The sequence below is a fragment of the Podarcis gaigeae genome (genome assembly GCF_964106915.1).
Source record: "Podarcis gaigeae genome assembly, chromosome: 5".
In the NCBI taxonomy this organism is placed as follows: domain Eukaryota; kingdom Metazoa; phylum Chordata; class Lepidosauria; order Squamata; family Lacertidae; genus Podarcis; species Podarcis gaigeae.
In genome coordinates, this window is record NC_139681.1 from 2,204,129 (window position 1) to 2,216,644 (window position 12,516).

Below are 12,516 nucleotides of genomic sequence, written 5' to 3' on the forward strand. Positions count from 1 at the left end.
ATGACCCATAACACTCTTTCCTATTATGGAAGACAACACTCACCTTTATCATATTCGCCAGAGGTTTTTATTGCATCATAATTATCAGCTGGTGATTATTGTCCAGGCACTTGAATCAGTAATTATTATTTTCCCCCAAATTGTGGCATATTGGGCTGGAACGTTTTTTTAAAAAAACTATCAATCTTTTTAGAATGAAAAATAAAACGTCTAAATTCTGCATAAAGATGCCCTGTTTTATTTATCACTTGATAGGGTAAATGTGATGTGCAAGCTTCTCCACAATGGCAGCCCCCCAACATTTACTCCACCAGGTTTCCATTGCTCCTCTGCAGTTGTGTTATCATAAATCTGACTGCGGCTAATGAATCTGTTAATGTCCTTAAATACTACTCCTACAATCCCTCACTGTAAGTCAAACAGTGAAAGTAGCATTAGGTTTGGGTTTAAGAGTTGTCTGCCCAGTTTGGAAATTGATCTCCTTGAGTATCTCATGCTGAAAAGTGACAAAAGCTTTCAAAAGACAGATAAATCACCTTTTCACCATTATAAGTGGCTTTTTAATCAAAGAGCTGTAACTCTGGTAGGACATAAAAATAACTCCTTAAAATACACCCACCCACACCCCTCAAATCATTGTGAATGATGAAGGATATTCAGGTTTAAGTTGAACTTCCCTGGCTCCAACAGAAGTTGAATGCTCCCCCCCCCCCCCCGTTTAAAAGAAAGAACTAATTGGAACAAACTTCTTAGTCACACAACTGTTCCTCTAAGGCAGTGGTTTTCAGACTGTGTTTCTGGGAATCCTGGGAATTTTTTTGTAGGCTTAAGGCTTTGTGTATAAAAAGTTCAGTGATGACAGAAACCATCTCTGCTCATGTCAGGAAACAGTGTGGTCCAAATGTCACGGCCAACATGGAACATGAATGGAGTCTCTGGGCCTTTCCCAATTGGACTTCTCACGTCATAGGCCAGCATGCAACTGAACCTGCCTGCACTGACCATGTTTATCACAGAATCATCACAGAGTTGGAAGAGACCCCCAAAGGTCCTCTAGTCCAACCCCTGCAGTGCAGGAATCTCAACTAAAGTATTCATTAAAGATGGCCATCCAACTTCTGCTTATGAGGGATAAGACAAAAGGGCCATTACTCCTGTGCTATATTGCTATTCACCCCTCTGCCCAAGAGAGATAAAACTGCAGTATGACACAGTGGAGTTGACGTATAGTGAGACTTGTAGTGGCACCTGTACCTTTATGTTCACAGACTGTGGCTGGAGGATTCATTTTATAAAACACACACACACACAAACACACACACACACACACACTTACTTTAATGTTGGTTGCAAACTGGCAGAGTTCAGTGAATGCTCATGGCATTCATCTTGTTTGAGCAACAGTTGTGGAACCAGTTTCATTTATTTATGGCAGTTCTCTCTCTCAGCTCTCAGACTCTTGTCAAGAACCAGCACAACAGAAAGCAAACAAGCATTAGACTTTCTTAATACTAGTTGAAAAAGAGCAAAGCAAGGTTATTGTCTGCAACAAAATGCCAACCATAAACTTCAGCTCAAATATGACTCAGAAGATACACCACCCAGTATAATCCATAAATTGGGATAAGAATCCAGGTTCAGTTATTGTTATAAGATTTACATTAGTTGCTCAGCCCACTTTTGCCGCAACTGTTCTGTGGCCCCCATAAAGTTGCCCAGAGGTTATTATAGTATGCAACCTAAGAACAGAGAAGGGGTAAAGAGGCACACATCCCTTGTGAGTGGGTAAAGGAGAAAGTTTGGTAGATAAATTAAAGGCTAACAAATTTATTATGGCAGAAGCTTTCATGAACATCCTACATCAAATGTATGAACAGTTTTCTTGAGACACACATATTTATTTTATAGATTTATAGCCAGAAGCTATTGATGTAGTGTAAAGGTAAAGGGACCCCTGACTGTTGGGTCCAGTCGCAAACAACTCTGGGGTTGCGGCGCTCATCTCACTTTACAGGCCGAGGGAGCCGGCGTTTGTCCGCAGACACTTTTTCTGGGTCATGTGACCAGCATGACTAAGCCGCTTCTGGTGAAACCAGAGCAGCGCACGGAAACGCCATTTACCTTCTTGCCAGAGCGGTACCTATTTGTCTATTTGCACTTTGTCGTGCTTTCGAATTCCTAGGTTGGCAGGAGCAGGGACCAAACAACGGGAGCTCACCCCATCGCGGGGATTCGAACGGCGACCTTCTGATTGACAAGTCCTAGGCTCAGTGGTTTAACCCACAGCGCCACCCGCATCCCTTGATGTAGTGTACAGTAATATAAGTACAATAAATACAGACTCTATAAACAATTTCTGCAATGGTACAATCAATATTCCATAATATGGCCAAGTAACACTTCAGGGAAAGCCTGCATAAACAAAAATGTCTTTGGGAGCTGCCTAAATACCAAGAGAGGAGGCACCTGTCTAATTTCAGCTGTTGATGCCAGGGGGCTGGAGCCATGAATTCATGCACACACACATGATAGATATAGATGATAGATAGATAGATAGATAGATAGATAGATAGATAGATATAGATAGATGATGATAGATATAGATAGATAGATAGATAGATAGATAGATAGATAGATAGAGATAGATATAGATAGATAGATAGATATAGATAGATAGATAGATAGATAGATAGATAGATAGATTAGATAGATGATAGATAGATAGATAGATAGATGATAGATGATAGATAGATAGATAGATGATAGATGATAGATAGATAGATAGAGATAGATGATAGAGATAGATAGATAGATGATAGATAGATAGATAGATAGATAGATAGATAGATAGATAGATAGATGATAGATAGATAGATAGATAGATGATAGATATAGATAGATATTTTTGCATAAACAAAAATGTCTTTGGGAGCTGCCTAAATACCAAGAGAGGAGGCACCTGTCTAATTGCAGCTGTTGATGCCAGGGGGCTGGAGCCATGAATTCATGCACACACACATGATAGATATAGATGATAGATAGAGATAGATAGATAGATAGATAGATAGATAGATAGATAGATAGATAGATGATAGATAGATAGATAGATAGATAGATAGATAGATAGATGATAGATAGATAGATGATAGATAGATAGATAGATAGATAGATAGATAGATAGATAGATACAGATAGATAGATGATAGATATAGATAGATAGATATAAATAGATAGATATAGATAGATAGATAGATAGATAGATAGATATAGATAGATAGATATAGATAGATAGATGATAGATAGATATAGATAGATATAGATGATAGATAGATGATAGATAGATAGATAGATGATAGATAGATGATAGAGAGAGAGAGAGAGAGAGAGATGATAGATGATAGATGATAGATAGATAGATCATAGATAGATAGAGATAGATGATAGATAGATAGATAGATAGATAGATAGATAGATAGATAGATAGATAGATAGATAGATAAATGATAGATAGATAGATAGATGATAGATAGATGATTGATAGATAGATAGATAGATAGATAGATAGATAGATAGATGATAGATAGATGATAGATTAGATAGATAGATAGATAGATAGATAGATAGATAGATAGATAGATAGATAGATAGATATAGATGATAGATAGATAGATGATAGATTGATAGATAGTACCATTTGTCTGATAACAAATGTTGGAAATGTAAAGAAAATGATGGAACATTCTTTCACCTCTGGTGGACCTGTCCTAGAGTGAAGGCCTTCTGGGAAATGATATATAATGAGCTGAAAAAGGTATTTAAGTATACCTTTACTAAGAAACCAGAGGCCTTCCTTTTGGGTATTGTCGGCCAGAAGGTGTTAAAGAAGGACCGAACATTTTTTATGTATGCAACAACGGCAGCAAGGATACTCATCGCTAAGCACTGGAAGACTCAAGATCTACCCACACTGGAAGAGTGGCAGATGCAACTGATAGACTATATGGAACTAGCCAAGATGACCGGCAGAATCCAAGACCTGGGAGAAGAGAAGGTTGAAGAAGATTGGAAGAAATTTAAGATTTACCTAAAAAAGCACTGTAATTTGGTTGAATGTTAAGAGGGAGGCTAGATCATAAATAATTGACCACCACTAAATTAGATGCAATTAGGATGATAAATGAGATTGAGGAAAAATTATAAACCTTTGGGAGAATTATTAGATTATATTCTAAATGAATGGGACATAAGAATGTAAACAAGATGATAAATTGCGGGCAAGAATTGACAATGATGCAAGTGGGAGCGGGAGACGTGAGGGAGTCCAAAGAAGTTAAGAAATTATGTTATGACATATGCTACATTGTTCATTATATTTGCATTTATGTTTAAAAATCTTAATAAATATATATTTTTTTAAAAAAGATAGATGATAGATAGATAGATGATAGATAGATAAATAGATAGATAGATATAGATAGATGATAGATGATGACAGATAGATAGATAGATAGATAGATAGATGATAGATAGATGATAGATAGATAGATAGATAGATAGATAGATAGATAGATAGATAGATAGATATAGATAGATGATAGATGATAGATAGATATCCACAACTCAGGATAATATGGTACTTCATGCATATGATGAAGTTGACAGCAATCCATGGAAGCTTGTGCCCTGATCATTGTCCATGCTAGCTGGGGATAATAAGAGCTGCAGTGCAGAACATTTGGCAAGCACCATGACAGCTACCCCTGTTTTAAATTAATTATGTTACTATAAAACTCACACCTGACAATAAATGTGGTCTTTCTTTAAAGTTTAATCCCACTCGGTTCTGAAGGTCTGGGAGTTAAAAGCCAGGAAACGCATACACTCTGCAAATCAAAGCTAGGAACAGAGGAAGCAGCATTACACCAAGTTAAATGATTTGTTTTTCCATCTAGACTGTCTGCATTGCCTTTTTAGGCCCATGGGGATATTCAGGCAAGTGGCGTGAGCATTGCTCCCTGGGGTCTTTCCCTTCCCTCAGAAGCTCTATGTACTTTTCAAGGAAGAAAAAATGAGCCAGCCTCACCTCAATGTGGGCAGCGCCAGGGTGGGAGCCGGAGGTGACATCAAGGTGCCATACCTCTGCTCTACTCTGACAGGCAGACAACTCTCCGGGTGTCTCGGGCAGAAGTCCTTCTCACCACCTGCTACCTGATCTTTTTAACAGAAGATGGTACAGGTTGAACCGGGGACCTTCTGAATGGAAAGCATGTGTTCTATCACTGAGCTAGCCCTCCATGACATGTTAAAGTAAAAAAGGGGAGCCACTGAATAGTCACAAAATTCAGTTCTTAGGAAAAAAATCCTCCAGCTTCATCACAATCATCAAAAGCAGTAAGCAACAACAAATCTTCCAGATGTTTTGGTCCACATTTAGGCAAACCTATAACATTGAAGGAATTTCTGAATTAGAGGGCAGTAACCAAACTTTGGCTTACCACTTGTGGCTTGTTTATGAGAAAAAGAATCCACAAGCGCCACTTCATAGGTAATGCTAAGGAGGCACTCTGTGGTTTGTTTCCCCTGACCAGTTAAGTAAGAAGTGGGCAAAACTGAGAGTGTGTCTCAACACACTGGGCCACACTGCTCCATCAAGGAGCCCAATGAAACAGTCCCAGAAAGCAACAGGAGGAAGCTGCCCAGAGTGGCTGGGGAAACCCAGCCAGATGGGCGGGGTAGAAATAATCAATAAATTATTATTATTATTATTATTATTATTATTATTATTATTATTATCTGGTCTAATCCTGATATTTTCCACTAATGAACAATTAGGACCCTACCCCAACTACATAAAGTGCACCCAATACAGTGGTACCTTGGGTTAAGAACTTAATTCGTTCTGGAGGTCCATTCTTAACCTGAAACTGTTCTTAACCTGAGGTACCACTTTAGCTAATGGAGCCTCCCTCTGTCACTTTGTGACTTCTGTTCTCATCCTGAAGCAAAGTTCTTAACCAGAGGTACTATTTCTGGGTTAGCGGAGTCTGTAACCTGAAGCTTTTGTAACCCAAAGCGTTTGTAACCTAAGGTACCACTGTACATGCAACCACTTAGCTCTGCAGGGATCCACCACCAAGCACAAATTGCCAACATGCCCCCCCCCCCCAATTTACACTGGAGCCCAACTATGGAAGATTGTGGATTAGGACCCAACTGTGAGGAGGGAGAAAGGTTGTTTTCTGCTGCTCCAGAGAAGCGGACACAGAGCAATGGATCCAAACTACAAGAAAGAAGATTCCACCTAAACATTAGGAAGAACTTCCTGACAGTAAGAGCTGTTTGACAGTGGAATTTGCTGCCAAGGAGTGTGGTGGAGTCTCCTTCTTTGGAGGTCTTTAAGCAGAGGCTTGACAACCATATGTCAGGAGTGCTCTGATGGGGTTTCCTGCTTGGCAGGGGGTTGGACTCGATGGCCCTTGTGGCCTCTTCCAACTCTATGATTCTATGAACCTTCGATATTGTGTTTCAATGTTGTAACCCACCCAGGGAATTTAGGGTGACCAGCAGGTAATAAATTTGAAACAACAACAATAGTACTAGTAGTAGTCCCCACCCCAGGAATTGGAATGTGGGGGGGGGGGAGTTCCCACTGAAGTGAATGGAGATTTCCCCCCCCCCCCATGTAAATTGCTTGTGGGGGGCGTCAGATCTGAATTGTGATCAGACCAAGAGCACAAAGGGACCCCCACGCTAGTTTAACATAGTTTAGCCCTCAGTCTAGCCCCGTATCAGTCTTCACTATCTAATCCTCCATTCCACCTGCCCCTGCCTTATTCAAATCCTCAGCCACTCTCTCCGGCACAAGCACACATTGAGACAAATGACTCTCTAAGTTCCTGTTCACACTGGAAAGGAGGAAGAGGGAGGACGGCACAGTCCTCCCCTTACAGAGCCAGTGTGGTGTAGTGGTTAAGAGCGGTGGATTCGTAATCTGGGGAACCGGGTTCGCGTCTCCGCTCCTCCACCTGCAGCTGCTGGGTGACCTTGGGCCAGTCCCACTTCTCTGAAGTCTCTCAGCCCCACTCACCTCACAGAGTGTTTGTTGTGCGGGAGGAAGGGAAAGGAGAATGTCAGCCGCTTTGAGACTCTTGAAGGGAAGTGAAAGGCGGGATATCAAATCCAAACTCTTCTTCTTCTTCTTACTGAGCAGAGGACAGAGCCCCTCTTCCTGTCCACAACTGGATGAAAGAGGTTCACAGCAGAGTCAATGCTGTGTTGCCCTAGCTGCACATGGTGCTTGTTAAAAGTGGTTGTTGATAAGGGCATAAATATTCTCATAAAGGAATATCCTTTTCAACAAGTAAACTGCATTTATCAAGCCATGCCAGGACTGAAGCAGTAAAGACTCTTTACATCAAGGTATTGTTACAAAAAGATCAGATAAAATCACGGGCCAAAGTTTTAGGCCTGAGCTGTTTCTCAAGAGGTCACTCTGAGCTGACACACCTACTTCTCTGGACAGAATTTTCCTCCAGAATGATTTGAACTTTCCTTTCAGAGAGAAAAAAAGTCTTAAAATGTCCCACTAAGCCCTGAGTTAGTGTTTGCGAAGCTACAAACATGAGCCTGACCAAACTGCAGGAGGCAGTGGAGGACAGGAGGGCCTGGCATGCTCTGGTCCAGGGGGTCACGAAGAGTCGGACACAACTAAACAACTAAACAACAACAACAAAGCCCTGAGTTTAGGAAGGTTTTTCTAATATTGTTGCATGCTTTTTACAAGGAAAAAATTAAGGTACCAGACATGCAACTTTCATTCTAGAATTTAAATTTAAAACATATTGCCTATTAGAAAGTGTGTAAAGCTTCACAGGTATGTTAACAGGATTTGGATTCACTTTCCCCAAGGATGTCCCAGTAGCACCTGTGGCAAATCACATTTCATCTTCACAACTATCCTTTCAAGTAGAGCTAAGAGGAGAAAGGGAAGGGGCAATCTGGACTTGCATTTCAGATCAAGGTTATATATGTTGTATATCATGCAGTCTTTACTTCCTTATTCTTCCCCAAAAGGTTGCCAACCAATCAGGAAAAACATGCCACAACCCGCTCCTGTCCTTTTAACCAGCAGCTTGGTCTACAGAAGCCCATTCTTCAATATGCCCTCAAGCTATTCGTTTGCACATGCACGTCTGCAAAAAGCAAAAACAAAGGGAGGGTTCTGCCCCAATAGTTCTTCATAATTACACCTGACAATACTGGAAATTAAAGGCCTTGCAAAGCAGGTCAAAACTGGACTCAAATGTCATACAACTGTGTAAACTCTTTAGAATGCACAGTGTTCATTCTGAGTGTTTACACTTTACAGTGTGAACAGTTTCTCCACAGCTCAAAGGCCTCAGATTTTAATGTTTCTTTCTTCAGACTCAGACAACGGGGATCAAACAGGTTGGAATGTCCTTTGCCACAAAACTAGAAGCCCAGTCAATACAGTGGAAGAATGGGATGTACACTTTCTCAGTGGCATAGTGTGGGTTGCTAGCGCACAGGGCCATGTGGAGGGGGGTGGGAGGGAGGCAGAAAAACGGACGGAATACGGCTGCGCATTCAACTGCCTAATGACATCCGAGTCACCCAGAAGATCACAGCCACAGAGATAAGAAAAGAAGAGCCATTCTGTTGTCTGGAGAGGTCACTTCCTCGTTCACAAGAATAAGCTGTTTTCAATGGAGCCCAGCGACGGAAGCACACAGCTGTATTGCGGCAGCACCAGATGTTGAAATTTTGTGCCCCTAACAATTTTGTGACCACTTTGCAAGTTTCCCTTCTGCTACCAAATCAAGAATTACTTTCTCCACCTCTCACTCCCCTTTTTAGTCAATAACTTTTTGAACTCATTACTTATTTTTTGTTGTTGATAGGAGTATTTTATTTTAATTTTGATATTGTTTGTCTTCCAGATTAGTTAAAGGTTTAGGTACCCCTGACCATTAGGTCCAGTCATGGCCGACTCTGGGGTTGCGGCGCTCACCTCGCTCTATAGGCCGAGGAGCTGGTGTTTGTCCGCAGACAGCTTCCGGGTCATGTGGCCAGCATGACTAAGCTGCTTCTGGCGAACCAGAGCAGCGCATGGAAATACCGTTTACCTTCCCGCTGGAGCGGTACCTATTTATCTACTTGCACTTTGATGTGCTTTCAAATTGCTAGGTTGGCAGGAGCAGGGACCAAGCAACGGGAGCTCACCCTGTGGCAGGGATTCAAACCGCCGACCTTCTGATCGGCAAACTCTAGGCTCTGTGGTATAGACCACAGCGCCACCTGTGTCCTGTCTGCCAGTTTAGTTACCTTGATTGGGGGGGGGCAGGTATCAGCTGATAACTGAACATTTTAAAATGTGGTATACAATGGGTGGGTGAGAACCTAAAAATAATCCCTTTCTCTCATTTACTCTCACTCTTGTTGGACTCCTATCTCCCAGCATGGTCAGTGGCCATCAAGGATGGGAACTGTAGTCCAAACAACAACTTGAGGGCCACAGGTTCCCCATCCCTACCCTGCACACCAAGTGAAGTATGCACAGGAATAGTGTGAGATGGGATAGAGAAAACGGCCAGGTTCTCTGTTGCTCTCTGTATACTAGCTTAATGTCCAGTGTAACCTGAAAACAATAAGTAAATTACCGCTTACGGAGCACTAGGGTGAAGGCTTAGGACATCACAGGATCTGACCTAGCTTACAGAGTGAGTGAGTGAGTGAGTGAGTGAGTGAGGAAGTAGCAGCACTGGAAAAGCAGTCATCATCTTTCAGCTTCATAACAACTCTGGTGTAGCTTATGCAAAGAGGGTGTGTGAGTGGCCCAAGAGCATCATTGCAGCTCACCGAGATTTGGAGGTTTCCCAAGTCCAAATCCAGCACACTAGCATTTCTGTTTATAGTTAGATGCGCTTGAGTTCCTTTAGGAGAAAAGGTGGTTGGTAATAATAATAATAATAATAATAATAATAATAATAATAATAATAATAATAATACATATGTGGTATCTAATCACTTATCCATAGTACTCGACAGTAGGGATGTCAACCAGAAAAAATCTGGGCTGTTTGCTACTTTGCCTTTGACCAGAAGGTTGATCTGTGAAAGTCAGCAGGTGAAACTTCATAGCATGGAGATGAGCATCATCGTTTGCTTATTTGTACAGATAAAGTTAATGTTAAAGGACAAAACTGTAGAGACCAGGACTTTTGTTATGGGGGGCAGAACCTCAGCTTTGTATTGATTTTTACTGATTTGGGAGGGTAGCTGCCCCCCCGCCCCGGCTATGCCCATGGGCCAGAAACATTAGCAGTTCTGCTCCTCAATCCCTAGGGCTGACAGACCAGCAGCAGTCCTGTGATCTTTCCTGGTGGTGGCAAGAGTTGACAATAGTAAATAAAGAGGCCACTGTAGCACAACAGGCAGGGAGGGTTTCATCTCCAAGACCTGATTGGTCCTTGTCCCCCTCGTATTAATTGTAATTATTGGGAAGCACTAGTTGAGGAAGGGTGGGGTGGAATCTAGCTAGAGTTATGGAAACAGTAACAACAATGCAAGATTGCAATATAGAAATTAAAACCAGATCAAATGATACACCAACAACTGTTGCATCCCTGGGGTAAGATAAGGACGCAGCATTGCTTCTAAGTAGACTTCCCATTCTCCTTCCATAAGTATTGCTACTAATATCCTGCCAGTTAATTAAGGGTGTGTCTGCCATTTCTTTTCTTTGATCCTTTAACTGCTTCGCTAAAGCTGCCAGTAAAATGCAAGAATGGGTAATTCGACTCGGTATTTCAGCATCTGGTTTTTGAATCAAAGCCACTTGTTCCAAATACCAGATACTAAATATATCATATTTAGTTCACATTATAGTACAGTACAGTACTCAGTACATTCAGCTTGAATGAAGTGAATTGGGGGCGCCCACCCCTAGTGTACGTACATTTAAAAATCCCACATACGAAGGTCCTAATATCATGGTTGATTCCTGGAAATCAATTCAGGCCTATGATAATCAGAATTTACCCACATATTTGCTTTAAAACAGTGTGACCATGCATGGACCTAAGGCCTCCATAGCAAGATAATCATGCAAATAGGCAGAAATTCATGCTTTCAGGCCCCCAATATGCACCTAGAGCATTTTCACACATTATATAGCAGCCACAGCCAATATAAGCTCCCCAATTAATCTATGTACAATTCTTGTATATGCATACATTTGTTACACATAAACTTACTGTATTGGCTGGAATATAAGCCACACTTTCCCCTCCCCCAAATTCCGACCGTGAAAAGTTAAAGTGCGGCTTATATTCACAACCTTATGATATCGCTGCTGAAACAGCTGCCCTAGGTCCTTCCAGGGCTGGAATGGAGAGTGGCCCCCCTCCCAGGATGCTGCCATGAGGGCTGTCAGGGGTGCGGGACAATGGCGCCCGTCCCAACCGTGGCTCCCAAGCCTCCCCCAACTCCCAAGGGGGAAGGGGGGAAGGCCACCGGCAAAGTGGCACAGCTCACACACACCCCGGAAGCAGCCCAGGAGCGTGGGGGAATGTACCCGTAGGATTTTCTCCTACATTTGCCATATACGGGTGTGAATGCCTGCATAATTTTAAGGGAGTGGCTTGTATTCAGGTATTGTCTTTTCCCCTCCCCCCCCTTTGAATTTTAAAGGTGTGGCTTATTTGTGGGTGTGGCTTACACTTGGGCCAATACAGTACATTTTTTGTTTTACCTTCACAAATAATTTAACGTATGACATGGTTTTATGATGTTCCAATAGAAAATAAGCAAGCACACTCCATTCTCAACATTTATTTGATGACACCTAAGTTTGCCATGTGGAAATCAGAAGCTTCATGGCAAATGCCATGACTGTATGCACAAGGAAAACGACCCTTTCCAAGCAGTTCCTTACTAAAATTACCTAGTATAAGAATACTGTGGGGTAGCTACCCTTCAGATGTTGCTGGATATTCAAAGCCAGTTCTGGACACCACAGTTCAAGAAGGACACTGACAAACTGGAACGTGTCCAGAGGAGGGCAACCAAAATGGTCAAAGGCCTGGAAACGATGCCTTATGAGGAACGGCTAAGGGAGCTGGGCATGTTTAGCCTGGAGAAGAGGAGGTTAAGGGGTGATATGATAGCCATGTTCAAATATATAAAAGGATGTCACATAGAGGAGGGAGAAAGGTTGTTTTCTGCTGCTCCAGAGAAGCGGACATGGAGCAATGGATCCAAACTACAAGAAAGAAGATTCCACCTAAACATTAGGAAGAACTTCCTGACAGTAAGAGCTGTTTGACAGTGGAATTTGCTGCCAAGGAGTGTGGTGGAGTCTCCTTCTTTGGAGGTCTTTAGGCAGAGGCTTGACAACCATATGTCAGGAGTGCTCTGATGGTGTTTCCTGCTTGGCAGGGGGTTGGACTCGATGGCCCTTATGGTCTCTTCCAACTCTATGATTCTATGATTCTA

The 12,516-nt window shown here is 42.0% G+C and overlaps 1 protein-coding gene across 4 annotated transcripts in view; it reads right to left on the reverse strand.

The window, feature by feature from the left end:
• ETV6 (ETS variant transcription factor 6) overlaps window positions 1-12,516 on the reverse strand; it is a 140,995-nt gene that overhangs the window by 97,695 nt on the left and 30,784 nt on the right. Inside the window, exon 1 of one of the 4 annotated variants that reach the window (XM_083738854.1) lies at window positions 11,995-12,027. The exons of the other annotated variants lie outside the window; for them this stretch is intronic. The gene's annotated coding sequence lies outside the window, so the exon portion shown is untranslated. Of the gene's footprint in view, window positions 1-11,994; window positions 12,028-12,516 lie in introns of those variants that run through there. 4 annotated transcript variants of the gene reach the window in all.